A 19465-nucleotide genomic window follows, 5' to 3' on the forward strand; every position below is an offset into this window, starting at 1 on the left:
GTGATGAACTAAAAAAGCTAACCTGTGGTCTTCCCAGGCTGGTAGGCCTCTGGAGTGGTGGCACTGTCTTAAAACATTCTTCATCTTAATGATTTTCTTGTGATTTCCCTGGTGTTTCTACCTCTGTCATATATTTGCTTCCCAGAGCTTTCAGGCATTCTGCCTGATAAACTACCACAGATCCCAATTTAATAACACTGATGTAACGGCAGCCAGAGAAGTGAGAGGATATGAATAAAAGAAATGTTCAAAATGCCACTTTTCTCAGGAAGGTATCTTCCTTCCTTTAGGAGGAGCTAAGTCCTGGGGTGAGGGTGGACTTGGCTTGAGGCAGAAGGGGTAAGGCCAGTCCTCCTCTTGGCTTCTCCTCCAGTCTCAGAAGGAGCTGCAGCCCATGGGGACACCCCTGCATAATCACATCCTCACATCAGGTTTTTCCACCATGGCTCAGATTTGGTCAAGGCTCCTTTCAAATGGGGCCAGGAGTCCATTGTGGGTATCCTTATACGCCTGTTCCTCGTAAGTTTTGCACACCGCTTTGGAAATTCAATAGGAGTTTTGAAAGTAAACTGAGCTGAAGCGGCAGTTGTGGTGTAAGCTCTGGGACGCTGCCCAGGCAATAGGTGCTTAGTCAGGCTTTAAAAGCTCCGTGCTGAGAATAAAAGGAACAGCCATGGAAAGTGAATTTTCACTTACTTTGGCTACTTTTTGAGACTTCCAAGAATGTGCAGAGCACAGATTCATCGCCCCGTTGAGAAAGAATGACATTTTCTAGAGCTATCAGCCTGGCTTATTTAATGAGCCCTGAAACCACTTTAAAAGTGCGTGTGTGTGCATGCATGCATGTATGTACTGGAAGGCAGGGAGGCAGAGGGAATCAGAGACACTTTATCGGAAAACATGATCTGTTCTTTACAGAGTTTGACACACACAATCTTATCTAATTATTCAGAACATTTAACATCACCTAACTCCAGATAAAAATCTCTTTCCTCCTCCCCTGCCCCCTCTCTGCTGAAACTTAATACACAGAGACTAATATGGCACAAAACCCTCTCATTGAGCTTTAAGATGTAAGACGACAACTTGTGACCTTTGCCATTGATTGCCAGCCAAGTTACATATGTCTCAGAGTCTCAGCAGGCCACCATTTGTCACCGTGCTGACAGTGAAATACAGCTCAGCCTATTGTTCTGCAGAAGTAACCTCAGCCCGGGCCGGTGGTGATGGGGGCAGTTTGCAGGATGCTGCGCTGTGTTCCCCAGGAGACCCTGCGCTGTGTACCCTGGATAATCCGGGGAGTTCGGGAGAGGCCACAGCCATCAGGGCAATGAGAGCGCTATGCCTTGGAACAGCTTTGGAAACCAGGAGTGCCAGCATTGCCAGTCCAAAAAGGGTGAACAAACGTCATGCTTTGGGAAAGATCATTATATCTTGGATGAAAAAAGAAAAAAAAAAGCCTTCCTCACTAGCACAGTGTATTTCTGCAGCAAGCTGCTGTTTGTGAACCCTGTGCTTTCCAAAATGGGGGTTGCCGAGTCCCTCCTATGCACATTTCATGTGGGCAAAAGAGAGAAACTGAATCAGGCTGTTTACTTGGGTAGAGCTGCTCTCCCACCGTGCTGGCCAAATTTGCCTTGTAGGCTTAGAAAAACAGCTAAAGGCCAAGCAGGCCGTCAGACAGCTATTCTTTATTGTTTGGTGCCCACAAGTGAACAGGTACAATTGCAAGGACGCTTTGCATTATGTGAAACAGGCATGCACACAGTCCAAGCAACTGGGTGCTCAATCTGACTTATGATGTGTGCGAAAGCTCTTTGACTCCACTTAGTATCTTCACAACAGGGACTGAGTTTCCTAACTGAATCCTGAAGTCCCAAATTAACGTCCTTCAAACCTCCATTTAACACTAGAGATAGATACACACAGAAAAACCTCCTGCCTTTCTACATTTCTGCAGAGGAGTATACCAGAACCACCTACATTTTGGCAACACTGTTCTGTTTGAGCACACATCTTTCATTTAAATCTTAGTAGCACTGCTCCATATGTAGCACCACAGTACTGTGGTCTTTGCCCATCCTTTGAGAACTGACTCGATAACTAGGAATGTATTTAATCCCATAGAAATCACATTGTGATAAAGATGCTGGTATCTTAATTAATGTTCTGATTAAGTACTTATTTGCAACTATTTGGGATGGCAGAGGTACTTTCCTGTCAACAGAAGTAAAACTGCAGGAAAGCCATAAGCAGCCAGATGAATGATCCAGTGCCACCAGTATTCTCCCCAGCAGTGGCAGCCTCTGACCTTCCAACTCTATCAACTGGACTGCTGGGTCATCTAAATAAAGGCGCTCTCAGTTCTTCCCATCTGAGGATGCTTCTGATCACATGCATAAAATATTCAGAGGAGGCAGAGACTGCCTCTCCTACAGCCCACGTGAAAGGTTTATTTGCTGTTCTTACAATGCTAAATATTTATGCAATGCTGAACAGAAGAAAAAGCACAGGAGAGAACAGCCAGAAACACCTTGGAAATGGGAGATCTGGAGTCCCATCCCACCAGACAGTGGAAGGATCTGAGTGCTGATCCTCCCCACCTCAGGTGAGTCCCCAGACTGCCAAGCTACCAAACAAAAAGAGAAGGAAAGCTCTCCAGATTCGTTACAAGAAATGAGATGGGGGGACCCCAGCTCCTAACTTAGCCAAAGTTTCCAGGCATCCAGCCCACAGGGTGGTACCCTGGATGTGGTACCTTGCAATCTTCTAGCATCCTAGGCTGCCAGGTTTATCTCATATGTGATTCTATATTTAAAAATGTACAAGTGCGTACGCTTTGGTAAAAGAATAAAAGCCTTAATTCTAAGTACAAATATTTGTACTTCTGCTTCTAAGCACTATGGTATTTGACACTGCTCAAATTAAAGCCCCAAATGTTAATCCGAGGCTCTAGTAGCAGCAGCATGAATACAAGCTTTCTTCTTTGTTTTCCCAGTGACCTTAACCATTCTCTCCAGAAACAAAAATTCTTCCCTAGGATGCCTCCATGATTTCTGGCTCGTCAAAGGAGTATTGCTGTGATAAATCCAGTAGGAACTCTCTTGTCACATGTAAAAAGACTGACCATTTCTCTTTCTTGTGTTTAGCCATATATCATTGCAGGATAAGGACGAAGGGAGTTTGCTGCGGTTTTTTCTATTTTGGTCATTGGTCTTTTACTAGGGAAAAATACATTAATTATTCTGGGTTTTGTTATTCATGTTAGTATTTTCAAACTCTAAAAAATAGCTTAGTTAGATTAGTCTCTCTAACAGAGGATTCAAATAATTTAACAGTAGAGTAGCAATCAGAAGAATATAATAAAGGCTGTACCATGTTAGAGAGGTAGGTCCACCCAGCCCAGCACTCTATCTGACAACAAGCTAACATCAGAGGCCTGTGAAAGGGTGTTGAAACAGGGTCAGCACCCAGTAATACCCCCTCAGCCTGCAACAATTTGCAGATGCTGAGCTTCAGTTTGCATATAATAAACCTTGGTGGGTTTTTCTTCCTTGGTTTTTCAGGAGAGAAAAGTCACGCGTAAGACTGGAAAATACACTGAGGAAATGAGATAAATATCAGAACTCTGCTAAAGTCGATAGATTTACATTTGAATAAAGCTGGTAGTAGAGAAAAAATAAAGGTACATTTTAAAATAGACTATGGATAGGCAGAAGAAATTGTCTTGACTGGAAACAACAGGAATATGTCATGGTATTGTTTTATCCATCTTCAAGCCGACTCCCAGCTTCAGAATGTAAACTCCAAGTACTCTATAGTTTTGCTACATACTGTTGAACATTTGCACTCTTCCATTTGGTTTTGTTTCAGCACATTTGGGGTGTTTTTATCACATAAATAGTAAGATCTATAGCAGTACAATTTGCGTTTTAATTTCTCTTTGAAATCAAGCTAATACCTCTTGAATATAATGCACATCCTACAAAAAAAACAGATAATACTGCCATCCATGTGCATTGTAGGTAGAAGTTATAGCAGAAAAGTCAAACCATCTCAAAGAAGGTAGTCAACTGACTTCTGCCTCCCCTCTGCAGGGAGATGCACCAGTGGTGTGTAACACCCCTAACCAGGTGTGCTGGCCACTTCTGAAGAGTGGGTGTGATGGTCCCGCCATCTCCACCCTCTATTCCCTACTCCCAGAAAGTAAGGAAGCAGTGAGTGAGTGCATGTGGCTTGTAACTCAGCCTTGGGTGCACTGCCGAAGTTCAGAGGAGCAGGCAAGAAGCCTGGCAGCCAGGGATGGGACAATCTGGAAAGTGGCTGTACAGTACTGGCTAGGTCTCTGCCAACTCCTGTGCCAGGAGTCTCTGGAAGATTATCTCCAATCTCTCTCCTTCTGATGGTACAATTGATTATTGTCTTACCCTTTCTCTTGAGAATTATGCAAAGCAGAGCTATACCAGTAAGAACGGAAGATCGTGTTAAGGTGGCTATGACACAGAAATGTGTATTTTTACTGTCACGATACAAAACTGAACTGTGCTGTCCTCCTAAACCTTGTTGTATATGCATGTGATCAAGCAAAAAAAAAACCCATCTTGAGAAAGAAGATTTGAATTCTGAATGTCTTGGGGATCCTAGGATACATCTCCACTAAACTCACTGTGAGTGTTTCCAGTCCTGAGAGTTGTTTCCAAGCTAGTTTTAGATTAGCTATGCCAAGTACTGACAACAACAGAGCTAAGGAGGCATGGACTATAACAGGTCAAAATATTTAAGGTTCTTGGCAATTTTACAGTTCATAATGAAGCTCATTACAAGAAGGGCAGTTCCTTATTGCCGACAACACTGGTCATTAAGTTGTGTGGTGTAAAACATGAAGAAGAGGTTCAGTCCTGGGTATAACCATCCATCAACTGCTGTCTTCTGAAACCATTTCAAGTCTTAGCCCGGTTTCAAGTGAACATGTTCAGACCACAGAAACACTGTCAAACCTTGTACCTTCTCACGTCTCCCTTGAGCAGTTCCAGCGGGGCCATCCTTCTGCTCTGAGAAATAGTTCCTCTGTCAGAGCATCGCAGTTCATGGTGCAATGGTGTTAGGGAGAATGTAATTATGTTCTTTAGAAAGAAAGAAAAATTCAGACTTACAGCGACATTGCTTCAGGGAGTAAAATTTTAAACAACCACTCCCTGTTTCATGGCTGTAAATAACTCAACTCTGTAAACTTCTTATGCTATGGCTGCCTGAAATAATATGTGTTCATCTCTCGTATTTCTTAAAGTAACAAGAGCAATGCTTCTGTGAAAAGCAAGACAGGATAGCCAGCAGCAAAGTCTTATCCATGAACTTAATTGCATCCTTACAGCTGAAATGTAATCAGAACTTTAGCTATACAGAAAGCCAACAAATAATAATGGCAGGATTAGATTATGTACCTATATAACATAAAAGGCTCTCCAGTCTTCACATTCAAACAAAGCCAGATTACATAAACGGCCATTTACTGAATACCATTCCCTTCATCTGGAAAAAAAGAAGTGTGTGTAAATATATATTTTTTATATATATTTGTACTAAGCATAAAGGTAATTTCAAATAAAAAGACACCAGCATGTAAATGTGCTGAAGACAATCCCTCTAGTCCCAAGCTGTGTCTTACAACACCCTCTATGAACCTTTTTATGGAATACCTATGTACAGGTCTCTTGGTGCTGTTTCAGAGGAACTCAGAAAAAAAAGAGCTTCTTTTTAAACTGGGATGTCCTTCCTGTGATGAAGAAAAGATTGGATTCAGTGATGAGTATAATGGTGGCCCATCATGCAGGTGCCTTGAAAAAGACGACCTGCAGGTAGTTCTGTCCCTTGGTATTGTAGATTATAGACCGGTTACAACTGATACTGCATAATTTTATTCTGTGTGTGTTTTCCTGTGTTTTCTAGAGCACAGGTTAGAATGTATCATGGAAGTGTCAGTTATAAGTGCATAATTATTACCTGGAACTTCTTTCTAAAACAGAACATCAAAATGGCAAGATGAGACTTGAGATGACAGTAATCACTCCTGTTCTTAAACTCTAATGTTTATTTCAAGTAATAAAAAATCAACTAATATTTAGGCTAACTAAAAAATGAGCAGTGATAAGCTCAAGGTGTCCGTCGTTATAATATTTGCATCATCTTTGCAGAAAACAATGTTCTTTTTAGGAAACCAAGGACGTTTACTTGGGAGACAGTATATTTTCCTCCAGAAAACAAAAGGTAAGCCACAAAAAATTGCTAAATCATTCCTCAAAACTCACTTTTAAAAAAGATTCTGTTTATTCAAATTTACAAAGTTTCCCTTCTAAAATGAAGCACTGCCAAGTATAACAAAAATCATGAAGCTGACTTCCTTGAAGCAAGACAATGAAATCTCTTTGTAACACCCTTCCAAAATCATTTCCAGCACTCAGATTTCTCCAAAATACTGTTTAAAGCCCAGATGTCTATCAGGAAAATTTTTGTTATCAAACTCTGCAACAAACTAGTTTTATGGTTGTCTAATCACATAAGCCCTCACTGCTTTTATCAAAAACATTGTGCCTCTTCAAATAGTTAATTACAGTTGTAAGATTCAAAATATTCTCACAGTTATTACAGTTTTGTTTGGCTTTCACTTTGTCTTAAGCATTTTATTTATTTTCTTAGTTTCTTTCTGTATTTTTGCCCTGTAAGGTTCTTTCTGGAATTTATGGTGTCATCTTGCCTCCAAACAGACTTTTATAGTATCTTTCCACTCTCTGAAGTATTATGGTAGTTTCTTCAGTTTATGTGAAGTGTTGCATTAACCGATGTGTTTCCATCCTGCAGTGCTGGGAGTCAGCCTTGGAACAAGAGCCACTGCCTTAAGGAGAAGCTAGCCCCACGACGACTGTTTTATTTATGGTGAAGCCTTGCCTTGCAGCACAGCCGCGCAGCCTCCCAGCGCCCTGGACCAAACCTGCTCGTTGAGAGGTAAGGTGTGCCCCTGGGGGAAGGTAACGAAGGCGAAGGGTTGGAGCCTTCTGAGGATGCTGCTAGGAGCACCTCACTTCGTCCTGTCTCTGAACCCAACCATGCCAGAGCAGATGTCCACACGTCCACTCCCAGAGCTGCTGGGAAGTAAATACGTACCGGTTCTGAAAAATGTCAAAGAAAAGCTGAAGCTGCAAACAGCTACGTATGATGTCTGGTATCTGCTCTCCGAGAATCATTGCTGACTTATCCTTTTAATTTACATCTTTCTGGGTTGTACCTTTTTTTTAAGACTTTGAGTTACGACCATCCTTCCACTCCTAGACTTTATACTTTAAGTGAGGAGTGCAGTTACGAGCTGACTCCAGCTCTCTTGAGGAGAATAATGTGACCGGCTAGGTTATGTTTCAAGTTTCCCCTTAGGTTTCTCACTTGCTGTAGTCTTGTCCTTTTGCAAGTAAGTTTGTTTTCCGTTTGAGTATTAGCCCACAATGGGTCTCAGGATGGGAATCACCTACCGTCAACACCAACTTTCTAAGAAGTCAGCTCTACAGGTGTTGTCTGGGCTGCTGAGGGCATGCTAGAAGTGAAGTCTAAAGTAGGCAGAATGGTTGCTCTCCAGATGGATCCATCTCTTTTCATTGACTACGGATATGATTTGACTAGTTTACATTACATACCAGGCTTTCACACTCTCAAAATTAGGTGCGGTGAATCTCATTTTCAGCAATTACAGGAGCTTGAGCTTTATGTTTTGAATCCTGAGGTGATGAGCTCTGTGAAAAGCAGCTCATCAACGAAATCAGGGGGCCTATGTCAGCTTAACAGCACTGGTGGGTATCCACAGGAGGCAGATCCAAGCACTTGGTTTCTTCCGAGCCCCCTGCTCCTTTCAGAGGTGTCGACCAGCACCTTTTGTCTTTACTCCAGGGTTTAATCCAAGAATGCTCTGTGCTTCTCACTCTAACTATTTCAACAAATACCAACCACAGGAAGGGTAATAACAGCAAAATTTTCAGAAGGTTAGTAAAAATATTCACCCGAATAGCCTGTGAAGACACAGCAGTATAAACCAAAGCTCTTATTCAAATTTTAACCCTAAAGTCCACCTACACACACAAACAAAAAATGTTACCCTCCTTGGAAGTACCTTGAGAGCAAGTAAATTATCCCACTGCAGACTACAGTTAGACCTGTATTTTTTTTTTTTTTTAACCTGGTATTTTGCAGCAAGGATGCTGACTAACTTAGTCGAAAGCTGATAGTCTGCTAGTACTTTCCCATAATTTCCCTTGAGGGATAAACAAATTCTCCCTAAATTGAGTGAGAAAGCACAAGGGCTAGGAATTATGCAGCCAGATACATGCAATAAATTGTAAAAACAATGAAGAAACAATTGTGCACATGTGGGTGTGCAGTTCACACCCAGCTTGCATTAATTTGGCTTCTGAGACCTGAGTGATGAACTCTTGGGATAACTTTGAATGAAAACATACTCCAAAAGAAACCTGTATATTCTCAAAATCTGAAACATTACATTACTATTAAGGAAAGTTTATTGGTTGGGAAAAAATTTGTTTTCATGGGCTTCTGGGACTGACATTAAAACATGGTGGAACTAGAGAAAGGTTTTGAATACAGTGTCAAGGATGATGTTCAAAAAAGAGACTAAATTGATTAGGATTTGCCAGCTTGGAAAAGTGACAACGAGGGGGAAATGTAAGAGGTACAAAGAAATGAAAGTATCACAGAGAAAAAAGATATAAGGAAAAAATATTCAGTATTCCTAAAAATACAGGAGAAGAGATCAAACAAAATGACAAGACAGAGGGGTTAAAACATACAGGAGGAAGTGCTGCAGGTTTTTTTCCACACAGATTCTAGTTGAACAGTGGAACTCATTGGCAGAGGACGCTGAAGGCCAGAAGTATACACAAGTACAAAACATGATAGGAAAAATGGGTGAAAGAAATGTCCATCAACAGCAATGAAACAAAAGCCTGAGGGATCAGCAGCTGGCTCAGGAAGTTCTCCAGCCACAGACTGTTGGAAACTGGGCAGGAAAACTGGGGAAAACGTCCCTGTACATTTGCCTTATTCTTGTGCTTCTTCCCCAAAAGTATGCTGTGGGTGAATGTCAGAAGTTTGGTGGGGTTTTTTGACTTTTGTCCTGATCCAAAGTGGCAATTTTTATATATTTATGTAGTCAGTGCCTCTCCCTGGATCTCTCCTTCATTGCTATGGCTATAAATACTTTCTGAAGTTCCCCAGTGAAACCATACCTTCAAAGTGCATTTTGTCAAAGCTGGTGAATTTTCTAATATTTCCCAGGTCTATTCTTCTCAAGTTATCTATCGGGCCTTTGTCTCCACAAATTCACTGACTTTTTGTCATATTGAGGACTCTAATCTATATTTCTTGATACAAGCTTTTGGATATAATGAGACTTCTTCTTCACATGTGTTCTTTCTTAAACCTTACCAAAACAAAATGAATATTTTTTTGTGAGAGAAATAGGAAAAATATATTTAGTGATATTCTTGCCAATATTAAACAATCCAACTGCAGTAATGAGTAAGCATGTTATGAATAACAAGTAAGGCAAAAGCAATGATTAAAAGAAATAAACAGAAAACTCCTTTCAGCAATTTGAGGACCATATTTGATGCAATGCATTTTTTTAACTAGCCAGCAGAAGTGTACGAGTAAGATGCAAGAGCTAAAACCAAAACAATAAGCCAGTGTTCAGACTTACAGAAGAAGGAAGTATGAGCAACTTAAAAAGCAACTGAGAACTGGTAAATAGAAAAAATAATAAATGCAAATAAATCACAGCTGCAGAGGGAATTACAGAAAGTTAAATGTTTGATGATGTGAAATCTAAGTAGTTTAATTCTAAGTGTTAATTATTTCAAGTGCCTTTTGCAGCATGCTGAGTCTAGTGAAACAGTATGAATCACTGTCTAGCCTTAAATATGAACCATAATGGAGTTTATTTCAGTGATGGTGTCTGTTTTCCCATTTTTCTACTAAAGCAGTTTTCAGGCATTGTTTGTTTAAGGCCCTTCCCCTAGCTTCTGCTTTGTCTTTGTATAGCACCACAGCTCTTCTTTCACAAATGTCTTCGTAGCTGATTTTAAATATGCAGAAGTGCTATTTTTCATTCCCCTAAAGGGAAGAGCTGTCTTGATACAAATATTGATATCACTGAGTTATTACAGCTGCCAATAGTTTGGTCTCAGAAGAGAGTCATGCTGCACATCAAGCTGCAGTAATGTTTTACAAGAAGCTCTGCTTCAGTTATTGGCTCCCACACGTCTGGGATTTGGGCGTCCTGGTGCTGTTCTTGGTAAACTCAAAAAGCAAGGACAGCACTGAAGTTGCCATAATATGTTTTTTTCTTTTTCTCATGCCTTGATTCATTAGGCAGTCACTGGTGATGTGCTGGCAGGATGGTTCAGATCCTTCAGGAAAAAAGAGATTCTGGTGCTTTTTTCATTCTTTCTTGAGTCGTTGGGTCCAATAGAATAAACCACTTCTCAGTCCATGTTGTTTATATACCAGAAGACCGCAGGTGAAAGGATTCCTCGGACGCACATACCCCAGAGGTGAATTATGAAATTCAGTTTATATTACAATGAACAATTACACATGGAGAAGTCTTTTATTCCTTATATTAGCAGCTTTCAACAATTTTAGAAGAATTAAATCCCAGGCACAGTGTGCAAGAATCAGTCCATCTCAATACAGCATTAGCTTTTGTAGATTCTATAGAGGAACTAATTGGCAAGTTTAGACTACTGTTGCTTTTTAAGGCACTACTTATGTAAGAATATGCCTCCTAACTTTCAAACAGAAAGGAAGCATTAGGAACTTAACTTACAGAGTTGTTTACATAAATCAAAGTAAGATGCTCGTATATATAACTAGAAGCTTAAATATTTACAAAAATATGTATTCTATATTTCAAAATTCTGTGGGTAAGAAATGAGCTATTATTTGGCCATGAAGTGCGACACACATTTATGCCAGTATGTAAATAATGATGGTAAAATATGATCTAGATATTATCTCAGAATCCACGAGGTGGCAGTGTCATAGTTTTCTTAGTATCGCACCCTGAAACATTAATTTTCTTTTAAAATATCTGCATGTCATTGTGATATTTATCACCTCAGTTTTGAAAAATTTGGGGAAGTATTTGAGATATCTCCTTCATTTCCAAAACCTGACAATGAAAAATTATTTTCCTAAGAAAAGGCAGAAACTGTTGTGTAAAGATGAGGAGCTGGCTTCCTGTGAGGCATCTGTCATGTTCCTGGGTGTTCAGTGCTGGGGTGCCTACAGAGGCTTGTGAAGGATGCTGAATTCAGATTTGATCATATCCTGCACAGAAATCAGAACAACCCACCCTGAAATCGGCCAGTCCTCAAAACCTACTTTCATTTACAGTAGTAAAAGTAAAATAAAAAATTAATGGTAATTTTTCCCTATTTCAGTTTTATTTAGAAAGCCTTGAGTCTGTTATTTAGCAAAAATACTGAATGTTGGGCCTATGTTTGGTTATATCAGATCTCTTCAATAAAAAGCTCCTTCTTTAGAAAGTGGAATACAAAATATGTGCCTATGTGCATGAAAACATATCTGCATCATATTTTTAAAAACACTAAGGATGCAGAACTACTAAGAACACCTAAAGGGAGAGATGCTCTTGTCCTGTTCTAGTCTTCCCCAGCAAACACAACACCCCTATTGCCAATGAAGGAAAAGGTCATGCAGAATTCAACAAGTGGTTTCCTTTGAATTCCCTGGCTGCCGCTGCCTTCGCACCAGCCGTGAGGCTGCTCGCGGGCTGTTCCGCTCCGTCCCGAGGGCCGGGGTGGTGGCCATCGCCCTGGCTGCTGGCTCTGCGCTGCGGCGGAGCCGGGTGGCCCGCACAGAGTTGCCGTCACATGGAGAAGATTAATGCGATTGGATAGACCGCATCCGTCGGGATCTGGCGGATTCCCAGGAGGATGATTAATTAATGCGATCTTATTTAAACACAGTATATCAATTCCAGTCTTTTCTACATCCAACATGAGCTTTCCTCCCTTATTCTAGCAAGCCCTTCAATAAATGTCAGGGATGTGGGGCCATGAACACACAAATGGCGTTGCTCTCAGCAGAGCCGGCGCTGGGATTTCCTAGCCACCTCTCGGAGCAAAAGCTGCACAGTTAGCTAGCTTGACCCGTCCCCTCCTTCCGAAACAACCGGTGAGGCTCCGTGGCAGCTACAGTCCTCTTCTCGGAAACTCACGTCTGAGATTGTACCTTTTCCTTCTCTCCCGACCGCTCCTCAGTGTGGTCTTCTCCTCTCCTTCTCCAGCTCTGCACATGGCTCTGCCTCTTAATCCCCTTCTCTGGTCTCTCTCCTGGGGTAATCTCGCCCACACTTAACATCTCAGCCATGGTCCCAGCTCTTTTGCCATTCCAGACAGCCCAGTGTTGAAGGCACCCGCCCGGAGGTGCCTACTTGCAGGTGTCCGCGTGTGAGCTGGGTGCTCAGGCCACACTGCATGGAGGTGTAGTTGATACCGTCAGCCAGCTCAGGAAACACGCAGACATCTAAAATGAGTCTCAGCATCTGCAAGACACACCTCACCCCTCTGTCCGAGTCAGTCTTTCAGCTTCTCTGTGAACATCTCCCGTCTCCAGCAGCTCAGGTCAAACCCGGTTAAGGCACAGCTTTCAGCCTTCCTCAGAGCTTCGTCACCTGTGTCCAGCTGCAAGCCCCAGGCACGCCGCCACCTCAGACCTACTTCCAGATGCTCACACCTGGCCTGCCTTTAAATCACAGGTTCTGACCGAGGGAGGTCTCTGCAGCCTTTCAAACCCACCCGTAGGTGCTCAGAGCAGCGGCGCTCAGCTCTAAGACTGGGCAGGAGTATCAGGACAGGCAGAACCAGCTCTGAATCCCTGGAAAAGGCACGGAGGATGCTTCCCATCCAGGAAAGAGGCATGTGAGGTTTACACTCAAGCTGGTGAAAAAACGTCAAGGTTTGATTAGGAAATCCCTTACTGGAAACTTTCAAATTTAAAAAATGGCAACCTGCTCCATGTAAAGTAAATGTTGATCAGACTATTGGAACTGCCAGGATATGAACAGCAGAAGAGAAACAAGGTGGTCCATGAGCCAAAATCTCTGCCATCTCTTGGTGTCCATTTAAGAGCTATCTCCAAAACTACTGTGGCAGAAGTAGATCGGTAGTCCAAGGGTATCTCATTAGCCATACCTTTAATGAAACTACTAATTATCACAACTAGTGAAATTATCCCTGTATACTTTGCCGCATCTTTAATCTTAAAAAAAAGAGACAGAACTCTACAGTGAGGTCTAATGTTACCTTTCATAATGAGAAAAAACATCAGCAGTCTTGAGCCAAGAAATTTAGGAGAAATTCAGGAGCTGTGTAAGTATTGGGGTTTTATGTTTTTATCTGTACGTTTTGTCTGCTTTCTCCCTCAAAACCAAAATGACCTGCTTCAAAATCTCTTGGACAGCACTGGAGATAACAAAACTTAGCAGGAGTATTCCCATTGAGTCTTGATCTAAATTAATTGGTTTTGAAACTTCCACCGCTTGCATTTGCCTAGGTGCTTCCCTCATAGCACCCCAGGCAAAAAGCTGGGCTCTTCTTGTCTGACTCCCCATCTGTAACTGAGACCCAGATAGGAAGCTTAGATGTCCTGCATCCTGAATGTAGTAGATGAAGAAAAATAAAGCGATTTGTATTTTAGATGCACTGAATTACATTCTCAGACGTTTTTATCTGTGCTGCTGTTTAATATAAAAGGAGACCAGACTGACAAGATCCCTACCTTGGGCACCTCAAAAGGCACATGAAATGAGCTGAGTCTTGCCCAGATGAGGCAAGAGGCTGGGAGCAGAGGCAAACCCACCCCTAACGCGGAGGCCACCCCACAGCGGGGTGATGGGGCTGGAGACCTTCCTTTCCTTCCTAGAAAGAAGCAGCCTTTCCTTTTTATCTCCAGCCACACCTCCACCCCAGCCACTCCCCTGACATGTTTGGGTTGAGATTAGGCCTCTTCCCTGATTAATGCCAATAGGATGTGTGCAATGAGACACATCACAGCCTTCTAAGATAATGTTAACAGTTATTACATCATTATTGTCATTAAAGAGCACTAACACATACCAGCAAAATGTTTGCAATACATTTCAGCTCTGAGAAAAGCATTAAAAACTACTTTAAGATGTAAAAGATCTGTCTAGGCTTGCACATTCAGAGGAAATTGAAAACCCCCAATGAATGGCCAATCTTCCTGCATTGCCTTCAGTATAAGTTCTGAGTTTTGCAGAACTGATCCTTTATTTCTCAGGGGACTGAGAGGACGGGCTGAAGTGACCTGGATGCTTCAAAGTGGCCAGCTGACCTCACAAGCTGACTTGACCAGGGCGACCGAGGTGACTTCCCTCATCTGGTGACCAAGATGCTCAAGGCAGATGATCCAAATAACTCTGATTTCTTCCCTGTTTCTCAAGAAATGGTTGCAGACAAAAATCCCTGGATTTCACAAACAAGCAGTCATGTGAGCAGCTGGCTGAGCAAATAAGTTACAAATGTATAGATTAACAACACAACGTTGGCAAAAATATTCAGAATTAGCTTCACAACTCAAGGTCCCAATTTCAAAGCTGTCTTTTTAATTTTATTTTCACATGCGGCTTACCTCCCTGACCTATTTGAGTAAAAAAAAAATATTTGGCATCCAAAAAAAAAGTTTTCTTTAGGATTTTTGGACCTTCAGAAAGATAATTCTATATTAGACCTACTTTCCTCCCTCTGCTCCTCTAGAAGTTTCCTTCCTGTCTTACCTTAGACAAGACAGTGGTTTTCTCTCTTCCTCAGTCCCTTGTCAGTAAAATGAAGCTAATAGCACTTCTCAGCAGTGATTTTGGGGGAAGATTAAGACAGCAGAAGTTTGAGATGTTCTTCAGTATGTTAGCATGGGAGACAGCTATAAGGGGGAAGAGCGCATGTAAGAAAGAAGAAAGAAAGGGTAAAATCTTTCTTGTCTCTTAGTTGGGAGTCAAACTTTGGGAGCTAATGTGGGAGTCAATCAGAGCTGGATTTGTCCTGATGGTAATTGCAGCTGTTATAGGATCATTTAAATTGTCTGTCAAATGAAAATATTTCTGTATAATGAGCATGCTATTAAAAACACCCCTGCCAAACCGAGGGCAGACACAGTCACCATATCTATGAGGGACTGGCACAGAGGCACAGCTACCACCGAGCCGGGTGAAGAGCAGCACACGATGCCTGAGCCTTCCCTGGCCCTCTGCAGCTGGCTGGGCAGATAGATAGGCAGGGCGAGTACTGCAATTTAATTTGGAAAAAAGCATCACCTTCCAGTTCCTCACTTCTGATGTACTCATTATATGGCTAAATCTCCTGAGCTGGATGGGTTTTGTCCTACTGGTCCCCTCTTCCCTGCTGCCCAGTTCTTGGTGGGGTGCTTTTGTTCCTTCTTAGAGATAAAATTAAATCTATGAAAGTGACCGAAATCAGGAAGGTGTTCTTACAAAACCCACATTTTAACTTTGAATTTTGCCTTTGTTAAAAAACTCTCAGCAGGTAGAAAGAGAAACATAAAATGACAGTGCTGAAGTAATCACTTTTGGTTTGGCTCAGTATTACCCAGAAACTCCTTGTTTCATTTGATTTGAAAATGTTCCCAAAGTTAAACGTTAAACTCACCTGAGTCCTTGCTGGTATGTTAAACGTGCTTTCTCTCTGGGTGTTACGCAGCAGTGTTACTAGCTCCCAAAGGAAAATAAATGGTAAAATTTTGATAATAGTACAAGGACACTCTGATTTTTGCTTTTTTTTTGTTGAAGAAACATATTGCTATCAGTATAGACATATTGTTAAGGGCATAAATATTTCCTGGCTACACAGTATGGGTGTGCTCCTGCCTAATTTAAAATAATGGGATTTTAACGTTGACTTCATTCTCCATAGTATTAGATTCATAATCAGCACATGTGTCTAATTAAATTATGAAAGTTATTGAAAGGAATAATCTCCTATCAAGATTCTTATGAGTTGGGCTGTATCTTAAATCAGCCTTATGAAATACAGCTTTTGGCAAATACCATATACTTACATCATTACAGAATCAACAATGTTATTCTAAAGTGAACTTAAAATGCAGATTCTTTAATGATAATGAACCAAATCCAGGTCTGACTTACAATAAATTGGCTTGGTCACAGAATACATTTCTTTATTTTTAAAAATGTATCAGCATAGGTACTGTACATAAAATGCAACACATTCTAAACCACATCTGGGAAATAGATCATATTTAATGAGACTAAGTAAAAAGCCGCAATGAGTTTTTAGAACTGTGTTCTTCTTCTTCATGGCCATGTAGAAGACAAATTTGATACACTCATATGTGCCTAATGGAACAGGTTTTCCAAACCAACAAACAATTCTGTGTATAAGCCCCTAGAGGTGGTGAAAAGATGATGATGAAACCTAGACACAGTTCTCCAAAACTAAGCATGCCAGGCAAATTCCCACTATAAGCTACATCAGTCTGAGGTTTTGCCAAAGACCTCCACTTTGGTAGTTATGGAGAGCTAAAATGCAAGCTCCCAAGCCTGCAAACATTGGTGTATGCAATTGATTTCATTACCAAACACGTTCTGTAAGGCCTCTCCTTTCTTTCCACTTGATGCCTGGTCAACATTATGCCAAGGAAATATATCGATACAGGATCTATTTTTTCATGTACTCCCTGGCATTTTATGAAGTTTTACAATGATAATTTCTGTTTTTAAAGTGCTTTCCTCTCTCTCACATGTTGAAAAAATTATTGAGGAAAAATCTTCGAGTTAATCTGATAACAGGCAAAGTGCTATAAATGCAAGAAGTAAGTAAGCAGAAAATAAAGGCATTTTTTTTTCCTCAAATGTCTCAGTTTCACTCCTCTGAGATAGCACTTACAGCAGCACTACCTTAGGCAGTAGCATTCTGAGATGCTTTCAGACAAAGGAGAAATCTGAAGGTGACGGTTCTCTTTCAACCTGCAGGAGCTCACCAACAGCAATACTTGTGCAAATGGCACACTGCAGAGCTGCCTCGTGACCTACAATGATGAGCACACCACAGAAACCAGGCTGCAAACGCCCGTGGCACTCCTCATCACCAAACTTAGGTATGTGCTTAACTTCAGGCATCTGATTATTTCTAGTGAAGCTTATGTCCTTCAAAAGCAGGCTGAACCAGGACTGTGTTTGTTCACGCGTGCTCACATGTATGTTAGTACAGTCACACCCTTCCCCTGCTCACCAGGTGCACACATAGCTGGAGGCAGGATTTGTCCCTGTGCTTTTAAATAGGCAGATTTTCTGTTTCTAACGATCTGGCTGCTATGACCTTTGTAAACACAAACAGCAAACTGAAGGAAAAAAAAGGCTGCACCTGAGTCACAGGGATCAGACTGAAAAGAGACTTCTGGAAACTTTCTAGCAGTTGGTCCAAAAATAATCCTGGAAATATCATAAGCAGAGTGATTTTGCTACAAGACAAATGCAACGGGTTTGCAGTCAAAATAAGGGGGGGGGGGGTGTATATTTAAAATGTACTGAAAAGAATGTCAAGAAACAGGTACACTTACGGGAGCGTTTTAAGACAACTAAATGTGCAATACCAGTGAACATATGAATATAATACACAGCAAATTCCTCACTTTGTAAATATCTGACTTTTGAATACCCTCAGGTTCGTTTCCAGTTATACAAACAAATCTACTGTGCCAAAGTGGCATGTATATGATATTAGGTTTGGGTTTTGCCACTGAGCTTTGCCTGAAGCAGTTCACGATGAGCTATGCTAGAAAAGTTCTCTACAGCGTGTGCTGGAAAGCCTTTGCTTCTGTTGTGTGAGCTCAGTGAATGCACCGAGGGCTACTGCACTTGTATCCACTTCAGGGATGTGAGCATAGAATCACAAAGACCATTCAGCTTTCCACCCCTGAAATGATTTCTTGGTTTTGTACGTTCAGAGATACTCATTCAGGGATCTAACATATTTTAACACCACTAGGAAGGGAGGCAAGGGCTACGGTGGGGAGCAGTGCTGCAATCCACACTATCTCCTCCCAGTTCCCCTGCTGTTTTCCAGAGAGTGAGGTGCCTCCTCAGTTTAAACTAACGTAAATCTCGGCTGCTGCAAGCCCACCCTCCTCCTCTGTCTCTGACCTTGTCCTTTTGCAGGCACTAGCACTCATGTTACTGCATAGCAGATGGATTTGAAGAGCTGCTCTATCTGTAAACTAATCTTTGTTCTTTGGAGTGATTAATTTTTGCTGGATTCCTGTACCATGCCAGGTACCAGCTTCCCACGTGGTCACTGAGGCTCTGGGGCTGGCACAACAGGGACACAGACCCATGGCAATCCAGACTTCAGATGCACTAACCCCATCCATATTTTCCTCCATTCTCAAGTAATCCAGTTAGTTGCTGCCTGCACCCTTCGGATTTTGGAATCACTCAGTTGTCACATTCATTTACGACCAGGAAGACAAATACGGAGAAAAACCCCATTAAGTTAAACAAAGGATTTCCCTTTGCTCAGTCAATAAATAGAGAAAAGAAATCACCTGTGATCCACAGTGCAATGAGTGGAAACACCTTTGGTTGCGATCTGTGTTTCCATACAAAGGGAGAACTGCGCAGGGTAGCTCAGTGGTTAGAGGTTAGGATTTCTAACTGTGGACTTCTATTTCTGGCTTTGCAAAGGACTTTTGCAACCTTCAGCCACAGACTGAAATTTCTGCTGGTGCCGTTGTTGACCCTCTTACAAACAAATAAGAAAGTACTTATTTCGCTTGCAGAATCTATGGGCTTAGTTAATAAATGCCTAGATAATTAATAAATAGCCATAAAGTGCAGTGATGATCAAATCTTTGGAGCCTACAGTTCTAAGTAGCAATTGTGGTATTTAGCCTGGTTTCCAGAGAGGCAGAACAACCGTCACGGGTATGCATTCTCCAGAGCCCAATCCCCCAGTCAACACCGTCTGTCCCTGCCCACTATGTGCTTTTTGAGCCCAAGAAAGGCAGTGAAAGACAGCTTATGTCAGAGTCACTTGAAGGGACAAAGTAGTCACAGGGAAATGTGCCTCAGGCACAGTCCCTTCCCTGAGCTGCCCCCGGCATTTGCAGCCAGGCTGCTTTCCAGTAAACAAGGGTCTACGGGAATTACAGTTACACATTAGCCCAGCAGGCTGTTGCACTGATGTTTTACCTTTGGATCACTGGTCTGTAAGGCAGTTGGGTTGGGTGTAGTCATCTAAGGCTCTTTTTTTGTGTATCACCCTCCAGGGAGACTCAGACCGAGCTACTGTCAGTCCACATTGCAGGGTACTGCGGCAGGAGGGTACCTGAC

General features: G+C 41.8%; 1 long non-coding RNA gene across 1 annotated transcript; it reads right to left on the bottom strand.

Annotated features, from left to right (window-relative positions):
* Nucleotides 1-9301: 9301 nt before the first annotated feature.
* On the bottom strand, nucleotides 9302-15821 carry LOC128143553 (uncharacterized). Its single transcript, XR_008235792.1, has 3 exons — nucleotides 15765-15821; nucleotides 14879-15021; nucleotides 9302-9475 (listed from the first exon to the last, which is right to left on the bottom strand). It is a non-coding gene; the product is annotated as an uncharacterized LOC128143553 (long non-coding RNA).
* Nucleotides 15822-19465: the final 3644 nt, after the last annotated feature.

Source organism: Harpia harpyja, chromosome 6 (genome assembly GCF_026419915.1).
Source record: "Harpia harpyja isolate bHarHar1 chromosome 6, bHarHar1 primary haplotype, whole genome shotgun sequence".
Lineage (NCBI taxonomy): Eukaryota > Metazoa > Chordata > Aves > Accipitriformes > Accipitridae > Harpia > Harpia harpyja.